General features: G+C 39.3%; 1 long non-coding RNA gene and 1 pseudogene across 2 annotated transcripts in view; one reads left to right on the top strand and one right to left on the bottom strand.

Annotated features, from left to right (window-relative positions):
• LOC138022383 (uncharacterized) overlaps positions 1 to 27,500 on the bottom strand; it is a 56,677-nt gene that overhangs the window by 2,651 nt on the left and 26,526 nt on the right. Inside the window, exon 4 of one of the 2 annotated variants that reach the window (XR_011126569.1) lies at positions 11,962 to 12,941. The exons of the other annotated variant lie outside the window; for it this stretch is intronic. This is a non-coding gene — a long non-coding RNA (uncharacterized lncRNA). Of the gene's footprint in view, positions 1 to 11,961; positions 12,942 to 27,500 lie in introns of those variants that run through there. 2 annotated transcript variants of the gene reach the window in all.
• LOC138021907 (zinc finger protein 862-like) lies at positions 16,433 to 19,528 on the top strand (annotated as a pseudogene).

Genomic DNA, 27,500 nt, shown 5'->3' with positions numbered 1-27,500 from the left:
TTATAATTAAGCAAAATTAAAACTTAGTTCATATAGACTACTGGAGATGATGAATGTATCTTAAGATGTAATTATTCAAATGCCTTAGCATAAACCTTCAACACAAGAAACTGTTGTCATTGTTCAACTGCTTGCAACGTGAACCTGACCTATTTTAAGAGCTTCAAAAATTCTTGTTAAGATTTATGGGCCGGGTGCAAAGTCACTGATCACCTTGCTTTACAGCTCAAACCCTATATTAGATGCCCAATATTTGCTAGTTATTTTGAAGACATTTAGGTAAGTTTGGTGGCTTAGTGTAACTACTTCATTTCTCTCAATAATGCTTTCTTCACAGAACAAGAGGGCGAAGAATGTCAGTTGATTCAGGAGGCTGACTCAGTGGCAAATCTTGGTGCTGTTGCTGGTGGTGGTGATAATGATGATCAAAAAGGTTGCACAAGTCGAGTTCGAACTAAGTTGAGGGGGAGGAATAGGGAAAGAGCCAATGAAGGAGAGGAAGATGCCATCCCAGCCTCTCAGGAAAGTCAAATGTCAGGAAACCAGGCTCTGCAGGATAACCCTCCCAATAGGCATTTGAAGTATGTTGTTGAAAATCTGCGTGCTCGCCAAAACAGTATGGCTAAGGCCAAGTTTATGTTAACCTACTTCAGTAACTGTAGTTTCAATGCTGCACTTTCTCCTGATGGCATTATCAGATTTTCAGATGCTGAGGCAGTTGAGCTATCACGATATGTGCAAGAGCTAGATGAAGGCACTGGGGATATAGAGGAACCACAGGTATGCATTTCTTAAGACTGTAACGTATTCTAAGAGACAACATGAAAACAAGCAAAGAAAGAATGCAAATTTCATTTTTTGGAATCACCACCACCACCATGACTACTACTACTACTACTACTAATCAATATAGCAGAACTAAAAAACCAGTATGGAAACTGCTCATATTATATGAACAGCGGAAAAGGATAAGATATACAATGTGCACAAACTAATTTCTTTCTACCCCTAGGTTGCGGAGGAAACCCGAGGCACCCAAAACTACTCACAAAAAGATAATATTTTTTATGAGAATTCTTTAAAAAGTGCTGCAGATATAGACAGAAAAGGAAAGAAAAATGAAGGATGCTTATTGGTTACCCTAGGTAACTGGTTGTAGCCAGGAGCCAATGAAAAGCAGATGTAACACATTTTATCTGAGAGCATTGGTGAATAATAATGACAACAACAATAATAACGGTGACCTTATTGTTCCCTGCTCACCTAAAATTTTAAGAAAAAAAAAACGTAAGAAATAAAAGGGTTAACTTAAGTAATAGAGTAGGTTGTCTTTGGCAGTACAAATATTCGGAAAATTATCCATGATACCTTTATCATCTCTGCAACAGAGATGAAGACCAATTCTATGTTCACTTTTTATCCCTCACAATTGATCATGTATAATTTCAGGAAAATCTATGTACTCAGCTGAAATGCATGTCATTTATTTTTCCCTTAGGTTATCGAGAAACTGCGTTTAGCAATCCAGCAAAAATTTCAGTTAACGGTGCAGCAGACTGCAGAAGTTGGTAAAGTGCTCTGTGAAGCAATGAAGATTTTACCAAGTGAGCCAAATGACGAAGACAACGAACATTCGCAAAGTAAGAGGCCGAGATTGACGGACCTTTTGGACGAGAAAGCTAACATTGGTTCCTCGTCGTCCTCAATGATTGATGCAATGAATGTGCATCGTAATCTTGCACGCTTTCCTATTTTGGCGTTTTCGAATGAACCTATTAGTCATCTTGCCAACAAGATGGATCTATTCGTTCACAAAGGAAGTGCTCAGTTCCACTACCAGCTACCTCGAACTGGGAAAGCTGAACCGATAGATTTCTTTAAGAGGCCCTTGAAAGAATATTGGTTCAAGTTTCTGGCGAGTCCTTCAGAACGCGAACTACGTATTCTTGATGCCATAATTGAGACTTGTGATGGTCTTGAGGCCAACCAGAAGGCGGTATTGATGTCTCTCTTTGATCCTAGACTAGCAACTGCTGAGAGACCTTTCTACCTCAGTTTAAATGCTTTGCTAGTTCTTAGTGGGAATTGCCATGTCTTTACACGGTTTTGTCAGGACCAACGATTGCTTGATCTTCAAGGCGTGGCAAAAGCAAATAACAAAGGTGAAGAGTCTCCCGGGGAGAAAATGACTGTAGAAGGGAAAGAGAAACTTAAACAGAAGCCCGACGTACACGAACTGTCGCAGTGTTTTGCCACTGCAATAACATTTGGCAAAATTCAAAAAGAACATCACGACTATATGAAGCAATATTTTTGTCTTAGTTGTGCAATGTGAACCAGTTAACAGTCCATGACTCGATAACGCTTCTCAATTAACATTTGCCAATACAATGGCTATTCTTTTTTGTTTCTTTTTCAGGATGTTGGAACTGTGGCGGAGGGGGCCATTTAAAGGCACAGTGCCCCAGGAAGGGGGGCAATCGAGGGAGGGGTGCGGGTGCAATCCGCAGTAGGGGTGGGGCTGCAATCCGCGGCAGAGGTGCGAGTGCAAGCCGCGGTAATATATGATTCTGGCTGCACTAGCATGTGTATTCTCTGTTTTATCGAATGGGGCTGCGGAACAAGTTCCCCAGGCAGAGATATTATAAGCTACACAGGAAACAACTGTCTTAGGAGTATAGTTCTTCTCTGACCTTCCTGGGAAGTTAGATCACATTGTTTCTTATGGCTCCAACCGTTTGGGAGGATATTTTTTGCATGTACTAGATGTCTGTGCAGACCATGAAAGTTTCTGATTCACTAGTACACCAAGACAAGTAGAGATAGAAACAATTCTTGCAGCCTCTCAAATTGTAAGATTCCCCACACGTCACTACAATAGTCAAAAGTGAATTATAATTAAGCAAAATTAAAACTTAGTTCATATAGACTACTGGAGATGATGAATGTATCTTAAGATGTAATTATTCAAATGCCTTAGCATAAACCTTCAACACAAGAAACTGTTGTCATTGTTCAACTGCTTGCAACGTGAACCTGACCTATTTTAAGAGCTTCAAAAATTCTTGTTAAGATTTATGGGCCGGGTGCAAAGTCACTGATCACCTTGCTTTACAGCTCAAACCCTATATTAGATGCCCAATATTTGCTAGTTATTTTGAAGACATTTAGGTAAGTTTGGTGGCTTAGTGTAACTACTTCATTTCTCTCAATAATGCTTTCTTCACAGAACAAGAGGTGGAAGAATGTCAGTTGATTCAGGAGGCTGACTCAGTGGCAAATCTTGGTGCTGTTGCTGGTGGTGGTGATGATGATGAAAAAAGGTTGCACCAGTCGAGTTCGAACTAAGTTGAGGGGGAGGAATAGGCCCAGAGCCAATGAAGGAGAGGAAGATCCCATCCCAGCCTCTCAGGAAAGTCAAGTGACAGAAAACCAGGCTCTGCAGGATAACCCTCCCAACAGGCATTTGAAGTATGTGGTTGAAGATCTGCGTGCTCGCCAAAACAGTATGGCTAAGGCCAAGTTTATGTTAACCTACTTCAGTAACTGTAGTTTCAATGCTGCACTTTCTCCTGATGGCATTATCAGATTTTCAGATGCTGAGGCAGTTGAGCTATCACGATATGTGCAAGAGCTAGATGAAGGCACTGGGGATATAGAGGAACCACAGGTATGCATTTCTTAAGACTGTAACGTATTCTAAGAGACAACATGAAAACAAGCAAAGAAAGAATGCAAATTTCATTTTTTGGAATCACCACCACCACCATGACTACTACTACTACTACTACTAATCAATATAGCAGAACTAAAAAACCAGTATGGAAACTGCTCATATTATATGAACAAGCGGAAAAGGATAAGATATACAATGTGCACAAACTAATTTCTTTATTTAAGTACCCTTTCTACCCCTAGGTTGCGGAGGAAACCCGAGGCACCCAAAACTACTCACAAAAAGATAATATTTTTTATGAGAATTCTTTAAAAAGTGCTGCAGATATAGACAGAAAAGGAAAGAAAAATGAAGGATGCTTATTGGTTACCCTAGGTAACTGGTTGTAGCCAGGAGCCAATGAAAAGCAGATGTAACACATTTTATCTGAGAGCATTGGTGAATAATAATGACAACAACAATAATAACGGTGACCTTATTGTTCCCTGCTCACTTAAAATGTTAAGAAAAAAAAAACGTAAGAAATAAAAGGGTTAACTTAAGTAATAGAGTAGGTTGTCTTTGGCAGTACAAATATTCGGAAAATTATCCATGATACCTTTATCATCTCTGCAACAGAGATGAAGACCAATTCTATGTTCACTTTTTATCCCTCACAATTGATCATGTATAATTTCAGGAAAACCTATGTACTCACCTGAAATGCATGTCATTTATTTTGCCCTTAGGTTATCGAGAAACTGAGTTTAGCAATCCAGCAAAAATTTCAGTTAACGGTGCAGCAGACCGCAAAAGATGGTAAAGTGCTCTGTGAAGCAATGGAGATTTTACCAAGTGAGCCAAGTGACGAAGACAACGAAAATTCGCAAAGTAGGAGGGTGAGATTGGCGGACCTTTTGGACGAGAAAGCTAACATTGGTTCCTCGTCGTCCTCAATGATTGATGCAATGAATGTGCATCGTAATCTTGCACGCTTTCCTATTTTGGCGTTTTCGAATGAACCTATTAGTCATCTTGCCAACAAGATGGATCTATTCGTTCACAAAGGAAGTGCTCAGTTCCACTACCAGCTACCTCGAACTGGGAAAGCTGAACCGATAGATTTCTTTAAGAGGCCCTTGAAAGAATATTGGTTCAAGTTTCTAGCGAGTCCTTCAGAACACGAACTACGTATTCTTGATGCCATAATTGAGACTTGTGATGGTCTTGAGGCCAACCAGAAGGCGGTATTGATGTCTCTCTTTGATCCTAGACTAGCAACTGCTGAGGGGCCTTTCTACCTCAGTGGGAATTGCCATGTCTTTACAGGGTTTTGCCAGGACCAACGATTGCTTGATCTTCAAGGCGTGGCAAAAGCAAATAACAAAGGTGAAGAGTCTCCCGGGGAGAAAATGACTGTAGAAGGGAAAGAGAAACTTAAACAGAAGCCCGACGTACACGAACTGTCGCAGTGTTTTGCCACTGCAATAACATTTGGCAAAATTCAAAAAGAACATCACGACTATATGAAGCAATATTTTTGTCTTAGTTGTGCAATGTGAACCAGTTAACAGTCCATGACTCGATAACGCTTCTCAATTAACATTTGCCAATACAATGGCTATTCTTTTTTGTTTCTTTTTCAGGATGTTGGAACTGTGGCGGAGGGGGCCATTTAAAGGCACAGTGCCCCAGGAAGGGGGGCAATCGAGGGAGGGGTGCGGGTGCAATCCGCAGTAGGGGTGGGGCTGCAATCCGCGGCAGAGGTGCGAGTGCAAGCCGCGGTAATATATGATTCTGGCTGCACTAGCATGTGTATTCTCTGTTTTATCGAATGGGGCTGCGGAACAAGTTCCCCAGGCAGAGATATTATAAGCTACACAGGAAACAACTGTCTTAGGAGTATAGTTCTTCTCTGACCTTCCTGGGAAGTTAGATCACATTATTTCTTATGGCTCCAACCGTTTGGGAGGATATTTTTTGCATGTACTAGATGTCTGTGCAGACCATGAAAGTTTCTGATTCACTAGTACACCAAGACAGGTAGAGATAGAAACAATTCTTGCAGCCTCTCAAATTGTAAGATTCCCCACACGTCACTACAATAGTCAAAAGTGAATTATAATTAAGCAAAATTAAAACTTAGTTCATATAGACTACTGGAGATGATGAATGTATCTTAAGATGTAATTATTCAAATGCCTTAGCATAAACCTTCAACACAAGAAACTGTTGTCATTGTTCAACTGCTTGCAACGTGAACCTGACCTATTTTAAGAGCTTCAAAAATTCTTGTTAAGATTTATGGGCCGGCTGCAAAGTCACTGATCACCTTGCTTTACAGCTCAAACCCTATATTAGATGCCCAATATTTGCTAGTTATTTTGAAGACATTTAGGTAAGTTTGGTGGCTTAGTGTAACTACTTCATTTCTCTCAATAATGCTTTCTTCACAGAACAAGAGGGCGAAGAATGTCAGTTGATTCAGGAGGCTGACTCAGTGGCAAATCTTGGTGCTTTTTCTGGTGGTGGTGATGATGATGATCAAAAAGGTTGCACAAGTCGAGTTCGAACTAAGTTGAGGGGGAGGAATAGGCCCAGAGCCAATGAAGGAGAGGAAGATCCCATCCCAGCCTCTCAGGAAAGTCAAGTGACAGAAAACCAGGCTCTGCAGGATAACCCTCCCAACAGGCATTTGAAGTATGTGGTTGAAAATCTGCGTGCTCGCCAAAACAGTATGGCTAAGGCCAAGTTTATGTTAACCTACTTCAGTAACTGTAGTTTCAATGCTGCACTTTCTCCTGATGGCATTATCAGATTTTCAGATGCTGAGGCAGTTGAGCTATCACGATATGTGCAAGAGCTAGATGAAGGCACTGGGGATATAGAGGAACCACAGGTATGCATTTCTTAAGACTGTAACGTATTCTAAGAGACAACATGAAAACAAGCAAAGAAAGAATGCAAATTTCATTTTTTGGAATCACCACCACCACCATGACTACTACTACTACTACTACTAATCAATATAGCAGAACTAAAAAACCAGTATGGAAACTGCTCATATTATATGAACAAGCGGAAAAGGATAAGATATACAATGTGCACAAACTAATTTCTTTATTTAAGTACCCTTTCTACCCCTAGGTTGCGGAGGAAACCCGAGGCACCCAAAACTACTCACAAAAAGATTATATTTTTTATGAGAATTCTTTAAAAAGTGCTGCAGATATAGACAGAAAAGGAAAGAAAAATGAAGGATGCTTATTGGTTACCCTAGGTAACTGGTTGTAGCCAGGAGCCAATGAAAAGCAGATGTAACACATTTTATCTGAGAGCATTGGTGAATAATAATGACAACAACAATAATAACGGTGACCTTATTGTTCCCTGCTCACCTAAAATTTTAAGAAAAAAAAAACGTAAGAAATAAAAGGGTTAACTTAAGTAATAGAGTAGGTTGTCTTTGGCAGTACAAATATTCGGAAAATTATCCATGATACCTTTATCATCTCTGCAACAGAGATGAAGACCAATTCTATGTTCACTTTTTATCCCTCACAATTGAGCATGTATAATTTCAGGAAAATCTATGTACTCAGCTGAAATGCATGTCATTTATTTTTCCCTTAGGTTATCGAGAAACTGCGTTTAGCAATCCAGCAAAAATTTCAGTTAACGGTGCAGCAGACCGCAGAAGTTGGTAAAGTGCTCTGTGAAGCAATGGAGATTTTACCAAGTGAGCCAAGTGACGAAGACAACGAAAATTCGCAAAGTAGGAGGGTGAGATTGGCGGACCTTTTGGACGAGAAAGCTAACATTGGCTCCTCGTCGTCCTCAATGATTGATGCAATGAATGTGCATAAGAACCTTGCACGCTTTCCTATTTTGGTGTTTTCGAATGAACCTATTAGTCATCTTGCCAACAAGATGGATCTATTCGTTCACAAAGGAAGTGCTCAGTTCCACTACCAGCTACCTCGAACTGGGAAAGCTGAACCGATAGATTTCTTTAAGAGGCCCTTGAAAGAATATTGGTGCAAGTTTCTAGCGAGTCCTTCAGAACACGAACTACGTATTCTTGATGCCATAATTGAGACTTGTGATGGTCTTGAGGCCAACCAGAAGGCGGTCTTGATGTCTCTCTTTGATCCTAGACTAGCAACTGCTGAGGGGCCTTTCTACCTCAGTGGGAATTGCCATGTCTTTACAGGGTTTTGCCAGGACCAACGATTGCTTGATCTTCAAGGCGTGGCAAAAGCAAATAACAAAGGTGAAGAGTCTCCCGGGGAGAAAATGACTGTAGAAGGGAAAGAGAAACTTAAACAGAAGCCCGACGTACACGAACTGTCGCAGTGTTTTGCCACTGCAATAACATTTGGCAAAATTCAAAAAGAACATCACGACTATATGAAGCAATATTTTTGTCTTAGTTGTGCAATGTGAACCAGTTAACAGTCCATGACTCGATAACGCTTCTCAATTAACATTTGCCAATACAATGGCTATTCTTTTTTCTTTCTTTTTCAGGATGTTGGAACTGTGGCGGAGGGGGCCATTTAAAGGCACAGTGCCCCAGGAAGGGGGGCAATCGAGGGAGGGGTGCGCGTGCAATCCGCACTAGGGGTGGGGCTGCAATCCGCGGTAATATATGATTCTGGCTGCACTAGCATGTGTATTCTCTGTTTTATCGAATGGGGCTGCGGAACAAGTTCCCCAGGCAGAGATATTATAAGCTACACAGGAAACAACTGTCTTAGGAGTATAGTTCTTCTCTGACCTTCCTGGGAAGTTAGATCACATTATTTCTTATGGCTCCAACCGTTTGGGAGGATATTTTTTGCATGTACTAGATGTCTGTGCAGACCATGAAAGTTTCTGATTCACTAGTACACCAAGACAAGTAGAGATAGAAACAATTCTTGCAGCCTCTCAAATTGTAAGATTCCCCACACGTCACTACAATAGTCAAAAGTGAATTATAATTAAGCAAAATTAAAACTTAGTTCATATAGACTACTGGAGATGATGAATGTATCTTAAGATGTAATTATTCAAATGCCTTAGCATAAACCTTCAACACAAGAAACTGTTGTCATTGTTCAACTGCTTGCAACGTGAACCTGACCTATTTTAAGAGCTTCAAAAATTCTTGTTAAGATTTATGGGCCGGGTGCAAAGTCACTGATCACCTTGCTTTACAGCTCAAACCCTATATTAGATGCCCAATATTTGCTAGTTATTTTGAAGACATTTAGGTAAGTTTGGTGGCTTAGTGTAACTACTTCATTTCTCTCAATAATGCTTTCTTCACAGAACAAGAGGTGGAAGAATGTCAGTTGATTCAGGAGGCTGACTCAGTGGCAAATCTTGGTGCTATTGCTGGTGGTGGTGATGATGATGATAAAAAGGTTGCACAAGTCGAGTTCGAACTAAGTTGAGGGGGAGGAATAGGCCCAGAGCCAATGAAGGAGAGGAAGATCCCATCCCAGCCTCTCAGGAAAGTCAAATGTCAGGAAACCAGGCTCTGCAGGATAACCCTCCCAATAGGCATTTGAAGTATGTTGTTGAAAATCTGCGTGCTCGCCAAAACAGTATGGATAAGGCCCAGTTTATCTTAACCTACTTCAGTAACTGCAGTTTCAATGCTGCACTGTCTCCTGATGGCATTATAAGATTTTCAGATGCTGAGGCAGTTGAGCTATCACGATATGTGCAAGAGCTAGATGAAGGCAGTGGGGATATAGAGGAACCACAGGTATGCATTTCTTAAGACTTAAACGTATTCTTAGAGAAAACATGAAAACAAGCAAAGAAAGAATGCGAATTTCATTTTTTGGAATCACCACCACCACCATGACTACTACTACTACTACTACTAATCAATATAGCAGAACTAAAAAACCAGTATGGAAACTGCTCATATTATATGAACAGCGGAAAAGGATAAGATATACAATGTGCACAAACTAATTTCTTTCTACCCCTAGGTTGCGGAGGAAACCCGAGGCACCCAAAACTACTCACAAAAAGATAATATTTTTTATGAGAATTCTTTAAAAAGTGCTGCAGATATAGACAGAAAAGGAAAGAAAAATGAAGGATGCTTATTGGTTACCCTAGGTAACTGGTTGTAGCCAGGAGCCAATGAAAAGCAGATGTAACACATTTTATCTGAGAGCATTGGTGAATAATAATGACAACAACAATAATAACGGTGACCTTATTGTTCCCTGCTCACTTAAAATGTTAAGAAAAAAAAAACATAAGAAATGAAAGGGTTAACTTAAGTAATAGAGTAGGTTGTCTTTGGCAGTACCAAATATTATGAAAATTATCGATGATACCTTGTTCATCTCTGGCGTAGACCAATTCTATGTTCACCTTTTTATCCCTCACAATTGATCATGTATAATTTCAGGAAAACCTATGTACTCACCTGAAATGCATGTCATTTATTTTGCCCTTAGGTTATCGAGAAACTGAGTTTAGCAATCCAGCAAAAATTTCAGTTAACGGTGCAGCAGACCGCAAAAGTTGGTAAAGTGCTCTGTGAAGCAATGGAGATTTTACCAAGTGAGCCAAGTGACGAAGACAACGAAAATTCGCAAAGTAGGAGGGTGAGATTGGCGGACCTTTTGGACAAGAAAGCTAACATTGGCTCCTCGTCGTCCTCAATGATTGATGCAATGAATGTGCATAAGAACCTTGCACGCTTTCCTATTTTGGGGTTTTCGAATGAACCTATTAGTCATCTTGCCAACAAGATGGATCTATTCGTTCGCAAAGGAACTGCTCAGTTCCACTACCAGCTACCTCGAACTGGGAAAGCTGAACCAATAGATTTCTTTAAGAGGCCCTTGAAAGAATATTGGTTCAAGTTTCTGGCGAGTCCTTCAGAACGCGAACTACGTATTCTTGATGCCATAATTGAGACTTGTGATGGTCTTGAGGCCAACCAGAAGGCGGTATTGATAGCAACTGCTGAGGGGCCTTTCTACCTCAGTGGGAATTGCCATGTCTTTACAGGGTTTTGCCAACGATTGCTTGATCTTCAAGGCGTGGCAAAAGCAAATAACAAAGGTGAAGAGTCTCCCGGGGAGAAAATGACTGTAGAAGGGAAAGAGAAACTTAAACAGAAGCCTGACGTACACGAACTGTCGCAGTGTTTTGCCACTGCAATAACATTTGGCAAAATTCAAAAAGAACATCACGACTATATGAAGCAAGATTTTTGTCTTAGTTGTGCAATGTGAACCAGTTAACAGTCCATGACTCGATAACGCTTCTCAATTAACATTTGCCAATACAATGGCTATTCTTTTTTCTTTCTTTTTCAGGATGTTGGAACTGTGGCGGAGGGGGCCATTTAAAGGCACAGTGCCCCAGGAAGGGGGGCAATCGAGGGAGGGGTGCGGGTGCAATCCGCAGTAGGGGTGGGGCTGCAATCCGCGGCAGAGGTGCGAGTGCAAGCCGTGATAAGGGTACAATGCGCGGGAGGGGCCGGGGAAACAGGGGAGAAATCGTCAACATAAATCGGGGGAGGGTGATCAATATCTATTATAAGTAAAGGGACCTTGTCACATTACAGTCAAGCTCTGTCTGCTGTACTGAAATTCTTAGTTTATGCAGGAAAATATTTCAGCTCTACATTCAGAATTGTTCTCAAAATGCATGACTGCCCTTTCAGTGCACCATATCTCGTAGGCAAGTGCGAAAGGGTACTTGAAATGATTATTCAATGATGTTAATATGGCAGACTTTGAGTTAACATGACGTATTCATGGAGGCTATCTTAAGCATTTTTGTTTGATATCATTGGTAGGGATTTCCTAAGATATATGTCAATTCAGAATCTTAAAAATTTAAATGCTAATCTACCTTCAAAAGTTGTTTAAAATACTCTGTGTAATGTAAATAAATACTTAATGATTATTATCGATCGGGTTAAATGTACAGAATCTACTGCCAAGTTTTTGGAAGCAAAGCAGGCTAGCACAACCATCGGTTTTTGATGGGATGATGCTGACCACAAAGACGGTATGCAGCATTGTTGTAAAGTGATACAATGCAGTAAGTACCAAGTAATTCTTGTTCCCTTCACAGAATTGGGATCTTGTGAATAAATAATTAGTTACCACTAATACATTCCAACTTCATTTTAAGGATTGCAGTGCAAGCACAACAAAATCATACATTCTGCACACGGTGCCAATAATCACAACCGAAAATGATTTTGACTATATCAACTGAGTAGACATTGGTTTCCATTTTCATCAAATACATTGTTAAGGACAGCTCTAAGTGTATATTGGAGACAAAACCAGTAAAGATATCATAATTAAGGCCGTCAGAGGGGGTAGCCATGTTGCTTTGTGACATGTTTCCCAGGAACGTAAATGTTGCTGTCTGAACCATGTGCCCATTGACGTTGCCACTGCTGCCACTTCACCTCTTTCCAGAGTAGTGCATGTGTGCTTACGCATTAATGGTATCATAGAATCTGAAGTGACCCAAAACACAAAAAAAGTAAAAAAAATTGTGGCTGTTGGGGGAGGGGAAGGGGGAATTTTTAAACATTTTGAACTATTTCCAAATTCTCTTTTTATCCATAAATAATGAAGCTCAACTTATGTATTATAAATCAAAGGAAGACAAGGTATTTGAATTGTTGGATCCATTCGTCATTTTTAGGTCCAGGTGAGAAATTGGAGCCTCAGTTAAAGGGCATAGGCCTCGAGAAGGCTCACACTTCACTTCAAAAGGCTATGACAGATGCACATAAGAGCATCTGGGTGGTTACATCTCATGTGTATAAGGTGATCAAGGATAGACATGACAACGCCTGAATCACCAACTGACTGAAGAGATTGAAAATGCCTGTGAGAATTTAAAAAGGAGATATTCGTGCCCAACAAATGTACACATTAACGCTGTGCTGTGCTACAAAGGTATGAAGTTCAATTTCATGTTAATTGAATGATTTAACAATCAATGCATATTTCGAATTAATATAACAATATTTTCTAATCAATAAGTAAATTTTAAGGGATTTTCCATGGGGACAACGTTTGTCAACTACCGAGTGCAAGCTGACATTGTCTTACAAATATTATTTTTCATAGATTTTACAGGCTGTCAGTTTGGATGAGATGTATACATTGGTTCTTGATAAACCTCTGAACCTAATACTCCCGTCATATGTCAGCTCTGGTGATTGTCATAACGATTTTTCTTCCACTTCGACCTCTGGCTGTGGCTCATCAAACGTGCAGTCACCAGTGACCTTAAGGTAAGATAAGAAAGAGAACGGGAAGATCTAGGACTGCTACTGGAAGTAAATTTGACCTTTTACACATGCACACTAGTACCTGCCGCTCAGCCCTTTCGTGTCCTGGTCTTGTAGAGGATGCCATTTCTGGCCTTTTGGCGTCCTGTTGAGAACGTGAGTATTCCTCTTCTTATTTTGATTCATAAAATACCAAAAGTGACATTTTATGAGGTTTGGAAAAAGCATTTTGTAAACGTTACATTTCTCATGATTACAAGCTATAAATCGATAAAATTTGTGTAGAAAAAGTAGGTAATATTGTGTTCGTTTTTGTCTTAGTGTCCATTATGAGTGTTTCAACCAAGAAGATCAATTCTCCGTGAGTATTGTTGAACTAAAAGATTATAATAGCATTTAGTTGGTCTTAAATTCATTTAGCAGCAAGTAAGTAATTTTCCTGTTCTACGTCGGTTCATGACACAATGGTAATGTAATGATATGTAGTTTTTTTTTTCCAGGAGATTGTCTGATGGGGTTCACTTGACAAGATAAATAAAACGGGAATGTACAAAAACAAAAACCTTTTATATTACACTTGTATTAGTTCCTTATTTTTGTTTTTTACTATCCCTTTAAGCAGCAAAACAGGGTAACATTTAACCAGTTGGAGTTAGGCCCTCACTTCATTTAATTTGTAACAGCTGATAAAACGAATACATTGTCCAGGTTATTTGATTCTATGACTGTATTTTGTCGGTAAAGCCTATAAGGTGACATGCAAGCTAACTAGTTAGGTTTTAATACCCTAATTCGTACTTGATTTGCTCCTGCTCTTATGTGGCTTTTGTTGATGTCATGTGCAGTCTGGGTTCTCAAGGAATAATTTATTTTGTGATGATGTGTATCATGTTTTAGGAAATCAATGATTTGGAATGAAGAAAAGGATGAGTAGGTTTGTAAAGAAATCTGGTTGTCAATGTGTTTTGTGGCGCCAACAGAAGTACTGTGGGAAAAGGTGGCTGAAAATCTAAACAAACTCCAAGATGTATGTTTTAAAGTGGTTAAGAGAGCAGAGCGTTACAGCTATAACAATCTTGGAAAGGACCTGAGGAAAAAATCACAACTGAAGAGAAGGCAAGTGCTATAGAGACTGAGATGACAAACTTGGAGAAAGCTTTGATTGAAAGAGAGGATGTAGTTGAGTCTGAGCACAGAGTGTAGTTGATGACCAAAAGACATGAGAAACAGAGCAATGGAAAGTATTGGGCTTCAGGAAATGCAGAAGGAAGAATTGGAGATGAAAAGGATGCAGTTGGAAAGAGAAGGAAATTTGATGAATCTCATGGTGAGTCAACAACAGCAGCAACATAAACAGATGCATGTTTTACAAGCCATGATGAGCATGCAAGCACAACACCAAAGCTGATTGAGGTGACCAGCTGCCTTTTGTTGGGTTTGTTTTCTTTGTTAGGTTCCAGTTTGGTCAAATGTGTCTTTAAAATGTAACCAAGACAACGAGGGGTCATTGTTTATGGATATAATGTTTTGAAATGAACTGCAAACTCTGGAAAATTTTTGTCAACAGAGAGCTTTATTAATTAACCAACTTAGTTGTATTATTTGTGAATCCCACTTTATTGGTTACTTGCACAATTCTCAGAATTAGAAACGTTTTCACCAGGAAAAGGCACTAGCGCCTAACAAAACTTGTTTCCCATAGAACGATAAATTTAGAAAGTTTGATGATTTTTATTCCACTATTTATTTACCGTATTTACCCGTGTATAATACGCACTTTTTTCCCGCTAAAACAGCTCCGAATATTGAGATGCGTATTATACACAGAATCCATTGTTTTAGACACGCGTCCCTCATAAGCATAAAAACAAAGACGCATTGGTTTTGGATTGAAAAGTGAGAGGCTTGACCAAGATCCACTAGAAAATTAACCTTTCCTTTTAAATGAAAAACTAAACAACATAGCCTTCACTTTTGAGCGATAAACTGAAACATCAAAATGGCCACGAAACTCCCCGGAGTTTACGATGCTGGTCTGATAAATAACGCTCGTTAATTTCGCTGAAGATCATCCGATTTCACACTGTTATATTATAAAACTTTGCAAAGAACATTACTACCCACTACATGTTACTGGAAATATGGACAAAACGCCACTCATCTGCCGCAGAACCAAATGATCAACATTACAGCACAGAGAAGAAAATTAATGTCACGCAACTGTTTTGTTGGCGCGTGCTGGTGATGGACCAAATTAAGACCAATGGTGATTTTCAAGAGGAAAACGGTGCCTAAAGTTGAAAACAAGCACAGGGTTATCAGCGATGCCCAAGAGAAAGGCCGAATGGATGCCGAAGGAATGAAGAGTTTGGCGTGCTCCACGTGTTGGGACTGGGGAGACGAAGAAGCCTGCTTGTTTATGCTTCCGAAGCTCGTGTGACTGAAAGCATGAAAGCAGCAGAGAAAACACCACTTTAGCAGTAATTCTTGGCGGATTGACCTCAGTTCTGCCTGAAGAGATGATTGAGTCGTATTTTGTCAAATATGGAGTAGTAAAAAAACCTTGACAACACACGAGACGATCTTGTGGACAGACAACAAGATGAACTTGTCGATGACGAATCTTGTGCGAGAGAAGTGCTGTTCGATTGTGAGTAAAAGTTTAAGGTTTCATTTTTTAAACACTTTACATAGGCTTATTTACTTTACTGTTGTATGTAGCGGAGCAAATTTTCTTATCCAGGAAATGGATTTTTTTCACACTAGTTTTGCTTTTTGCTCTATTTTTTTTCAAAATGCAGTCCAAAGTTGGGGTGCGTATTATACACGGGCGTGTATTATACACGGGTAAATATGGTAACGGCTTTAGAATGGTTCCAATAAAGTTATTTGTGGGAGGCGTGGTGGCCTCATGGTTAGTGTGGTCGACTCCGGATCGAGTGGTCCGGTTTTGGGTCCTGGCCGGGGGACATTGTGTTGTGTTCTTGGGCAAGACACTTTACTCTCACGGTGCCTCTCTCTACCCAGGTGTATAAATGGGTACCGGCGAAATGCTGGGGATAACCCTGCGATGGACTAGCATCCCATCCAAGGGTGAGTAGAAATACTCCTAGTCACTTAATGCTACGGAAACCAGAGATAAGTGCCGGCCTGATGGGCCTTCTGGCTCGTAAGCAGTGACTTTTTAAATAAAGTTATTTTGAAGATAATTTATATGGTGGGTGGGGCAGGGGGGATGGGTGGTGTGAAGAAACTTGGGTGGTCAAGCCCATATCATATTCCTCATAAAAGTGACTGATCCATATGGCTTACTTAATTAGTATCAGTTTAGATGAGACGACCATAGAAGAAGCATTCAATTAAAATGGTGTACACTAGGAGGGTTGAGGGCAAAAAAACTCTGATGTGGAATTTCCATACATGCACGTCAAGGCATTGCAAAGAATGGCACATGTCATGTACATTTTCCCTAGAGCACTCACGGAAATCTTAGAGTTTCTTTTTAAGTCGAGAAATTTAAAGTAGTTCACAATGTCACCAAAAAGCCATTCTATAGAAATGTGAACAGTACTCATGGCCTTGTATTACTCCTCCATGCGAGGTGTCATTCCTACACATCTGTGCGGGACTTGCAAGTGGACATGCAAGGGATAAGGAGGGTCCCATAAAGAGCCAATGGCTCTCCTTCACGGAAAAAAGCATTTTAAAAAGTGGGAAAAGTTAATTAGTTTTTTTTCCGATAAGTAATGTCACCATTGTGTTTCATTATTAGAGTAATGTTTAAAGTGAAGTCATTGTATTCCATATACTAGGTAACTGTATTTCTATAATAGCTGTTGTGTGTGTTTCGCTACACATTTATCTGTTTTTATGTCATGTAAGCATGATGTGTCTTTTTTGTCTTTTTAGTTTGTACGTTATCGTAAGAAATTCTCTAATAAGAAATAATAAATTATAAATAATAATAATAATAATAATAATAATTATGGAGATGATCATAAGGAAAAAGACAAAATTAAATGAAAATGTATGGCAATCTGGTCTTAGGTAATGAAAAACGCTTGCAGACAACTGCAGGTGCTTGGACCACCCAGCTGGAAGAAAGTCAAACAGTGGCAGATGATTTACCAGTGTCCACCCCTTATCATATGCCCTGTAGTTTTACAGCAAGCTCCTCCACTCAAGCTACATCTATGACCTCACAACGTCCATGTGAAGTTCTCTTGAGTGCTTAAGAATGGAAAGACATAATAGCTCAGTTCTTTGGTACAAAAACGGTAGTACACAGCTATTACACATGTCCTTCCAAACTGTGCAATAGCTTAAGGAATGAAGAGATAGCAAGACTGAAGCAACAGAAGAAAAAGTACATTCATACTTGGCACCAAGAGAAGGAAAATTGGTGGCTTTGTTTTGTAGAGGGTGAAGGTATGATCTGCCTGTTATGCAAGAAGCAAGCCATAAAAACTGCAAAATAAAGAAGAATCAGCCTTCACTCAAACAGCAAGCATGCCACTAAAGTTCGACGCCCTTAAGGTACATCGTGATTCTGACCGACATTGTAAAGCAGTCAGTCAAGAACTTTTACAGCGCATGTCTGTATTCCATAAAAAAGTTGTCGAACGAAAAGAAACTGCCAAGGAAGTCTTGGAGAAGGCTTTTTCGGTTGCTAACTTTCTGGCAAAGGAGCACATTGCAAACAGAAAGTTTCTTAACTTGATTAAGTTTGCAGAGGATTCCCCTGCTGTAAACCATCTCGAATACTTCAATCACAGGTCTGAAGGTCTATCCGAGAAATCTTCCTCGTCTTGGGAGAATCCATCAAGGAAGAAATAGTGCACAGTGCACAAAAGGCCCAAAGTTATGGGCTCATGGTAGATGAAGTCACTGACATCTCTGTGCAATCCCAAATGCTTACATTCATACAGTTGTAAGCCTGTTACTGCTTGCATGGATATTACATTTCTATCAGTCCAAAACGTCCTAGAGGAATTTGCAAGTGCCAATGCTGATGCCCTAATATCCCTTATCAAGGATGAGTTGCAGCAGTGCAGTTTAAGTCTAACAAATCTTAAAGGCCTTGCGACAGACGGGGCTTCAGTGATGACTGGAAAAAACAACGGTGTAGCAACAAAGCTTGAAGAGCGCAACCCAGTCTTGATCAGTGTTCATGTATTTGTCATAAGCTGGCCTTAGCGTGCACTGATACTAACAAGGAGATTGATTACATTAAGAGAGTAGAGGACATACTCCGTCAACTCTGGGCATACTTTGAAAATTCACCAAAACGCCTCGCTGTTCTTTTGAAGATGCAAATTAACATCAAGAAATGCAGCTTACAGCTAAAAGAGAAGAGTCAACAGCTACTGGTGAAACGGATGAAGAAGGCTTGTTCCACAAGGTGGTTGAGTTTTGACAAGACTATAGCTGCCCTGTATCAAGAATACGAGGCTGTCCTTCATACACTTAAAGCTCTAGATGAGGATAAAGGTGTTACAGCTCTTGGTCTGTTTAACAGGCTGAATTAGGGAAAGTTCCTTGGAGTGCTTTTTATTTTGAAAGGCGTCTGGTCAGTCCTGTCCCATCTTTCAAAGGCATTTCAAGAAGGATCAGTAGCATTCTCTCAAGTGGTTCCACTGATAAATGCAACCAAAGCCAGTCTACTGGAAACCAGCTCGCCAGTGCAGACGTTTCTAGCTGTTCTCGAGTCATATACCAACATCTGTGTAGACACCAAGGTCTCTGCTGCGCAACAACAACAACTGTACTGCTTGCAGGAGAAGTATATCACCAGCTTGGTTGCAAATGTTGAAGCTAGATTCGCTAGCAGTTCTCCCCTGCTTGCAGCACTGAAGATTTTTGACTCTTTGGCTGTGCCAGAAACCAGTGAGTTGGGTTTCAACGTCTACGGGAACAGGGATATAGGTACTCTTTCTCAACACTTTTACCAGGCTGATAATGATACTTCCCAGAAGAACAGAAGTAGCAAATTACTTACAGAGTGGAACCAGATGAAATTTAACATCAACGAGAACATCAAGCCTAACATTCCCATTGAAATCAAGACAGGGTAAAGCAACACCACCAGCACTCAGTGGTTCCTGATCAAAGTCAGAGTATCTAACCTTTTGTGGAGAGCTCCTCCTGATAGCAGAAGCTGCAATCAACCTTCCAATGAGCAATGCATGGCCTGAAAGAGGTGCCAGTACCCTCAAAATTGTAAAGAAGTGCTGCAGAAGTCGCCTGCAAAATGATATGCTAGAAGCAATGCTTCATGTCAAGATCAATGGATTAGCATTGGGAAGTCCAAAGATGGAATCCCTAGTAAAACAACCAGTTGAGAGATGGCTCAGCAAAAATTAAATAGGAAGAAGCTCCCAAGCAGACAACATGCCCTTCTCACTACCACAGAAGCTCCCCTTCCTGTACACATTCCAAAAGAGGTAGATGATGTTTCCATCCAAACAGTTGCTGTTGAAGAAGATGATGTTGTTTCTATCCAAGCAGACGCTGTTGAAGAAAATGCCCTTTACGAGGTTCAGCATCAGGTTGAGGAAGTTTCAACTCTCCTAGACACCTAAACTGGACTGCCAGACAGCGAAGATTATGACAGTGCATTTGAATCTGACTCTGAATTCTAGATAGCTAAATTATTAAGATATTGAACAATTACAGTGTTATGGTTATTTCAAGTATTTTCCATTGTTCCTAAACAATTATATAATTATTGACAGTAGTATCAATCAAATTAATACAAAAGACAGTGAAACCTATTTTTTTTTGCAAATCTCATTGCAACGAAACTTGAATAATGTGTCAATAAAGAGGCACGTTTGGTCATTTTATTGCAAATGAAATAAAATTTTGACCCATCAGATCCCCCCAGATTGCACCAGGGTGCCTTCTCCACCCTGACTGCATCCAACTTCAGAATGACCTGCTCCTACAAGTCTTTTTGAGAAGGCTGAGTAGGGGCAAGGCTAGCAATACCTCATTTCTTGAAGAAAACGATTCAATGTACCAAGCAAGAATCACAACACAACAAAAAGATAGCTAGTCTCAGGATACATGTTGAAAGATATATGGAAAGACTGCCAAACTGCCAAACTGGCACATTTTTGATCGTCCAGTTGCAATAACATTATCAGACATTGCATCAGATGCCTGGACTGTTGTAGTATGCTTATCAAATTTTCTTCCACCAATTGCTTCTTGATAATCAGAAAATGTGTAGTTGAATTTCCAGTCAGTTTTTCTCACACAAAGATAATCAGGTATATGCTGTGTATTACTAATAGTGGAAAATATGGCGTGGCTATTAGGACGATTTAAACTGCAGTTAAGGTTCTCAAACACAACTTTGATGTTTACAAGTCAATGAAATAAATGTCACTTAGATTGTTTGAAAGAATATGCAAACATTTTCATAAATTTTCAGCAGATAACCTAGATCCTCCAGGAGAATGGGTCTTCAGCCCACTTATGACACTCCCAGCAATCTTAACTTTTTGACTCCAGTTTGAATGTTTTATTTTGAGTCTGACTTTAACATCAGCATAGGGCTGATGTGCTTGCTGATCTTGTGCTTGTAATGCGGAATTTTTCTAGATCTCAGAAAAGCTTTTGATACTGTAGACCATGATATTCTTTTAGCCAAATTACATTCATAGGATATCCGTGGTAATCCTAATGATTGGTTTGACTCCTACTTATCTAAAAGATCACAGTCTGTATTAATAGGCAATACTTCCTCGTCTTCTGCTGTCGTTTTGTGCGGTGTCCCTCAGGGCTCTGTCCTTGGCCCACTCCTCTTTCTTTTATATATTAATGATTTTTCTAATTGCTCAATTTTATTCGACTTTCATCTATTTGCAGATGACTCCAATTTATTCTTTGCAGAGTCATCTTTATTTGACTAAGGTCAATTTAGAGTTAAAGAGAATCAATAATTGGCTTTGCTGCAACAAATTATCTTTAAATATTGACAAAACTAACTTTGTTATATTCCATCCTTCTCAAAAAAAGGTCACTAAATCCATTTCTATACTTGTTAATAAAAAATCTATTGAACAGAAGGATTATGTAAAATACCTTGGTGTTTTCATTGACTCTCACCTTAAATTCAAGGAGCACATTCACCAGTTAAGTAAGAAAATCTCCCGAAGCATTGGAATCTTAGCTAAACTTCGTCTTTTTGTCTCCCAGGATATATTGATTCAATTGTATTACTCGCTTTTTTATTCTTTTCTAACTTATGGTCTTACGATCTGGGGAAACACCTATGAAGCCACTTTACATCCTATTATCGTTCTGCAGAAGAAGGCTGTTCGACTTATTACTTTTTCAAGTTATAATGCTCATACTTCCCGTATTTTCAAACATTGGTACATTATGAAATTTCGCGATATTATTTATTATCTTAATTGTGTCTTAATGTTTAAATTTTATCATAATTTGTTACCTTCTGCTTTTCACTATTTTTTTACTCCTATAGCAAGTAGGCACAGGTATAATACTAGACTGTCTTCTAAATCAGCATTTTGTATTCCTACTGCCAGGACTAATTATGGGAAGTTTAACATTCGTTTCAAGGGGGCTGTTCTTTGGAAAAAAATTGAGGCATCTTTAAAATTATTCTCCTTCACAAATTTAAGTGTTGCCTTAAAAAGTCTCTTATTGCGTCATATTAATTATCTTATTTATACTTCCTCTTTACTCCAGTCCATTTAAAGTGACATCTTTTCCGTTGTCGTACTCTTTGTTTGCCTATCATTATATTTGTGCCTCCTGAATCGACTTTTTTCCTTTAGACGTAAAATTATTTATCCTGCCTCCTAGCTAGGTTAGCTTCTTAGTTATTTTCTAGGGGGCATTGTACCTTCTTAAGTCTATTACTTATTTCGTGTATCCCTATTTACGTGTGGTACAAATAAACTTATTGTTGTTGTTGTTGAAACAAATTGTACTCTCATCCAGTAAGAAAAAGAACTTGAGGTGAAACGTGATGTTACAACAGCAACTGAAGTACTACTGGCAAATGTAATACTTTTCACAAAGTGATGTTTTTTACTAAGGTAGACTATCAAGGGATACTCGACCAGGAAACTGGACATCTTTGTTTCATCTTGTTTCACCATGCATGATTCTATGGTAAACACTTTCAGGAAACACCAAGTCAAAGTAAAAATTCTCAAGTTTTGGCACTGTTTCATTGCAAAATGCCTTATATGGGGGAATGATGTCAATGTGCATATTTTGAGCATCAGAAACTATAAATATAACAGCTTACTCGTTTGCTGCAATAAAGCTGGCTGCTGCAGCTGGAAGTAATATTTATGGTTTTTGTTAATTGTAAAACCACTGTCAACTTTCTTGTAAATGCCCTGTCTACAAATAGCATCCTCTAGTCTAGAGTCTCCCCTTCTTTCAAAACAAGCTTCTTGATTTCTACAGTGTGATCCTCTACCATCAGGTGATGATCCTAAGAAAGGATGGGTTTCAGAAACAAGAAACCCTGTCTTTTCTTCAAACTGCTTCAATATCTCTCACTCCCACTCAATGCTCTCCTTCATAGCTTTGGTCTGAACCTGCTGAATATACATCAAAACTTCTGATATTGCTTTGGTCTTCAGTAAACATCTTTTACATTTGGAAGCAGTGCTTTGCGTCTGGTGCACATCAAACCAGGTACATGTTTTGTGCTGCTCAAATGTATCTTTAGCAATGGCTTCAATATCACCTGATGAGTCAAATAACCATTTCCTGGCTCTCAAAGCTCTATCTTTTACGTCTGTTATTGACAAAGGGCCAAATTTTTATAGGGATATTATCTTTCACTTTGAAGCTTCTGGTTCAGTATCTTCATTAGCTTCTTCTGGTAGATTTCCTAGAAGGCAGTTGGGTATGGTGGTGCTAAGTCCTACTTTCTTTCCACTTTTCTGCTCAATCTGCTTGATTTTGTCAAATATGACTTGGAAGTCTCGATCTTGATTTCTTTCATGTGGGGCTCTTACATCTTCAATATCACTACATGAAGAAGTGTCCCTTTTTCTTTTACGTTACCCCCTGATGTGCTTTTGGAAGTCAACAAACTGAATGGTGGTTGCATCTGCTGGTTTTCTTCGTGGCACACTCCAAGCACATGGCTTGATGTACAAGGGATTGTCACACTGTTTGGCAGTATAGAGCTGTTTACCCATATCTTCAATAGCAAGCAGGGTAGCTGCTAAATGATTACACCTTGCATCAATTCCTGCTGGACAGGGGCAGTATGCCTTGCTTATACTAGAGTTTGGTCTGACAGTAAGTTTCACTAAATATGTGGGTCCTGTCTCACTTGGCTCTTTAGACTAGTGGTAACCACTGGTTAGAAAGTGCGGGCCTGAATGCACTTGAAGAGCGTTTAAGATGTTGGGAATGGACAGAAAAGATAGTAATACGAGCATGTGTCTTTTGAAATTGGATGTTTTTAGATATTTTGCTTGAAGTTGTCATAGCTGTTTTACATGTAGTTGAGTTCATTTGAGCGGCTGTTGAATAAGTGACCAAATTTTTTGGTAGAACACAATAATATTTATTGAAAACTACAAATATGAAGATAAGTTTTACTGTAGTAAAGTTTTTAAGTACTGCAAACATGTACGGGTTCTAATATACTAGTAACATAAGTGTTATTGTAATAAACGTTTTGGAGAATTCAAAATGTCAATGGTTTTCAAAAAGTACAACATACGCTTAGTGAAAAAAAGACTTAATAACTGCAATGTCAACGGGTTTTGAACTATATAACTACAAGTTTTCCTAAAGGTTTCTAGCACTCGAAATGCCAGTGGGTTTTAAAACCCCCAACATTTACATAAGTTTCAATGAAATAAAAGTTTCAAGGAATGTCAATGGCTTCTAAAGGATTATTAACATATGTATTACTGTGATAAGTTTTGAGAACTGCAAAATAATGTCAATATGTTCTTAAAAGTCCAACATTAACATTAGTTTTTTTTTTCATTGGTGACACTGAGTGCACAAAACCAGGTGGAGTATCTGCAAAAATAAACAGACAAAAAACGACAACTGAAAAAAAAAATCCATCGGCAGAGCAACAGAAGCATGCCATTGAGTGTGTCATGTCATTGCACCTGACAGTGGAGAAAAATTGTTTCAGACCTGACATAGGCAACCCATTGGCACACCTAAGGAAAAATTCCAGGTGATCTTATTGCGATGATTACTGCCTGGAAGAATGCCCCCACAAGAAATCTGATTTTGAGCATTTACGCATATCAATACCCTTATGAGAGGCTGAAGAAGTTACATGAGACTTTTGAGAGGTTAAGTGATCGCCAAATCAAACGAGAAATGTTTTAACAGGATAAGGATTGACATGGCGAAGTTGGATGACTTTCTAACATTTGTAAATAAACCTTTTATCAAGATGCAGCATACGTCACTCATACACTTAAGCTAGGCAGTGGGGAGCATGTAAGTATCCCAAATATTATTCGTACAGTAAAAAGGTCAACTATGACCACGCAGTATCTAAGCTACTGCAAAGATGACAATTTTGAGCCTATCAGGTCTTGGAAGTGAGAGAGGCGTCACAATGAAAATTGCTTCAAGGAGTAGACAACACAGCAGCAGATGATGCAGAAGGATTCCAGCGACTCATGAGCATAGTCAACACCAGTGTAGACCTGAATGATAAATTGCTTTTGATCACCAATTAGAGTGAACCCACACTGTGGTGTGGGTGGGTGATTGGCAGTTGTGTGACAAAGGCACAGGTTTGGGGAGAGTGGCTTTTTTTTACTTTGTGAGGGTAGCAGAATTGGCTTGTGTTCAATTTTAAGTAAATGAATTGTCCCTTGACTTGACTGCAGTTAAAGTTTGACTGCATTTAAAGTGTTTGGCCTTGTTAAGTTTGGGTTTACTGTTATTGGGGTGTTAGCGTCCCAAGATTTTTTTTGACAACAGTGCTTGATGTTTGCACTTAAGACTTTTTCGTTTTGTTTAGTTTTGCTTTAATATTTTTTTAAGATGCTATTTTTATCGTCGTTGCAGAGTGGATTTCTACGTTTTGATGTTGATGGACCAGATTTATGAGGTGGTCTGAGGGAGAGTCTGACTGCTGGAATAACACATCCAGTCTGGGTCGTTGTAATCCCACAGTAGCTCAGTGGTCTCTGCTACATCGTGGAGAGCAACAAAGAAAGGACGTGGCTTGTCACTGTTTTTGTCAATGACAAAAGGCTTGACGTTTGCATTGTTCCGTGAGTGATTTAGCGTGGCAAGCCACGTTAACTGACGAGTTGGTTTGCCTTCATATGGATCGATCCTAGGAGGAGACAGAAAGTAACTTTAGCACTCAATCAATGGATAAAATATAGCGTGGACAAGCACTGATAACTTTGACTGGTTTGCACTTAGAAGACTTGGATTTTTAGGTCTAAAAAATGAATGGCCTAGCCAATGAAATGCATACCTCTTATAACGGAGTTGGAAAGCCGAAAAACAATGATCCTCAACTTACAGTAAGGACCTCTAGCTGGGTGTGTTTGATAGTTTCACTATTTTTTAGTTAATCGGGTGCACGGGAAAAGAAACTAGTTGAAGTAAAGCCACCACTTTTAAAATTAACGTCCCGCACAGTAGAGTACAGCCCTCAAAATTGGCCAATGACAATTTTTGATATATTTCTTTTTTTCCATGAAGCTGCTCTCGTAATCATGTCAGGACGATAGATTGTCAAATACAAAGATCTTTTCCTTAAAACTCATGATCTATGGATTTCACGCTGTCGTTTCCCAGAGGCATCACCTGATAAATGTAACGAGATGTAGATGAAAGGTGCATATTTAAGCTGTTTTAAATTGCAGGTATTTTATTCTACGAGATAACTACGATAGAAGTACAGCGATATTTTCTTACCCATTATAAGGTGCTACTCGACGAAAAAATATATGTTTTATCATTTACTTTAAACACTTACGCAACATGGTGTCCCGCACTTTCGATCACCATTAACGCGCAGGGCCTTCCCTCGGCTTCATATAATTTTTCCCTTCTGTCGGCTTCTTGGAGGGAGATCACTTCTCCCTCATACTCGCATATGATTTCCCCCTTTTTGATGTCTCGCGAGGCGAAGGCGCAGATTCCTGCTCCTCGGGGATCACTGGGGACATTATGCAACTACAGACCAAACAAGTAACACTGAAATGTTATACCACTAACTTTATAATTATTATATCAAGGGAGATCAGTTTAACTATTCAGAATTTAAAATAAATTTGTTGACACATACCTCAATCGGTGGCTCAAAAGAAAGAACCTCCAATAACTTCAAAGGGACAAGGAACAAAATAAGTAAATTGTGTTGTTCTTAAGGACTTGCCTTATCAAAAGCCTTTCTCTTTCTCAGGTATTTCGTCTGACCATGCAGACTGTCGCCTTCAGTCCATATGGCCACGGCAGCACAATACGCCTCGAAAACTTCACTGGTTGCGACAAAGCTGTCCCTCCCTCCTTTGTGGACACCAAGGCTTACAAACCTTGTTAAAAAAGGGCATTTTGCGCCTCGTCTCTGTTTTAGCATCACTTGCCTAACGTTAGCAAAGCTCGACATCTTATCACGCGGCTGAATGCCCTAAGTAAACTCAAAATGTCTACTGCCTCTAAAGAGCATGGAAATTTTCCGCTAATTAATGTAACAAAATTTTCCCACAGTAGAAAAAGGAACATATCACAAAAACAGGCAATTTTTAATTACCGTTTTAAACGTTTTCGTGAGTATTTTTGGAAGAATTCAGTGGTAGTTTTCAGGGAAAAGACTTTAATGCAGGGAAAGTCGTTATCTAAAAACATCAAACAGATCACACTACGGGTGGATCCTTCAGATCAAATTTTTGCATGAGATTCACCGTTTGAGCGTTTTTTTTAAAGGGAATGGATTCCAAAAAGGTATTTTTCACGAGCGTTTTTTGGTACAAAAATGGTGCACAACAGTTACCGTACGTGACGTTCTCACTGAACCGTCTTATTCTTGCCATTTTACAGAAATATTTACGCGAAAAGCTACTTTACAGAAATTGAAAGCACCTTTCGTACAGCTAAAATACCGTTGACAGTCGTGGACTTGTAATTTAGCCGGCACGGTTTTTTTAATCACCTGTTTTAATCGATCGCAAAACTATTTCTTTTCTTGTATTGTATTTCTAACTAAATGGACCCGTAGTACTCCTTATAGTAGGATATATGCAGATGATACAGTGATGACTGGTCTCTTCTTGTTAGAGCTGAAATCTTTCTGAGAGATTACACAGGTTCGCGCGTGCGTTGTCATGGAAAATAAACCCTTTTAGGATCCTCCGCTTTTTGATGAAGAATCCATACCATTCAAGATCACAAATCCTTTTTCAGATTCTCCTTAAAAACACACCCCCCTATAAAACTTATCGTTTATACAAGTGAGCAAATGAAAATTGTCAATGACACTTGTCAAGTATAAATTATCACAAACTGAGGGTATATGGAATAGAATTGTTTCCTGTTTGTGAATGCCAC

Source organism: Montipora capricornis, chromosome 10 (assembly GCF_036669925.1).
Source record: "Montipora capricornis isolate CH-2021 chromosome 10, ASM3666992v2, whole genome shotgun sequence".
Lineage (NCBI taxonomy): Eukaryota > Metazoa > Cnidaria > Anthozoa > Scleractinia > Acroporidae > Montipora > Montipora capricornis.
This window is presented reverse-complemented; position numbering and strand designations above follow the sequence as displayed.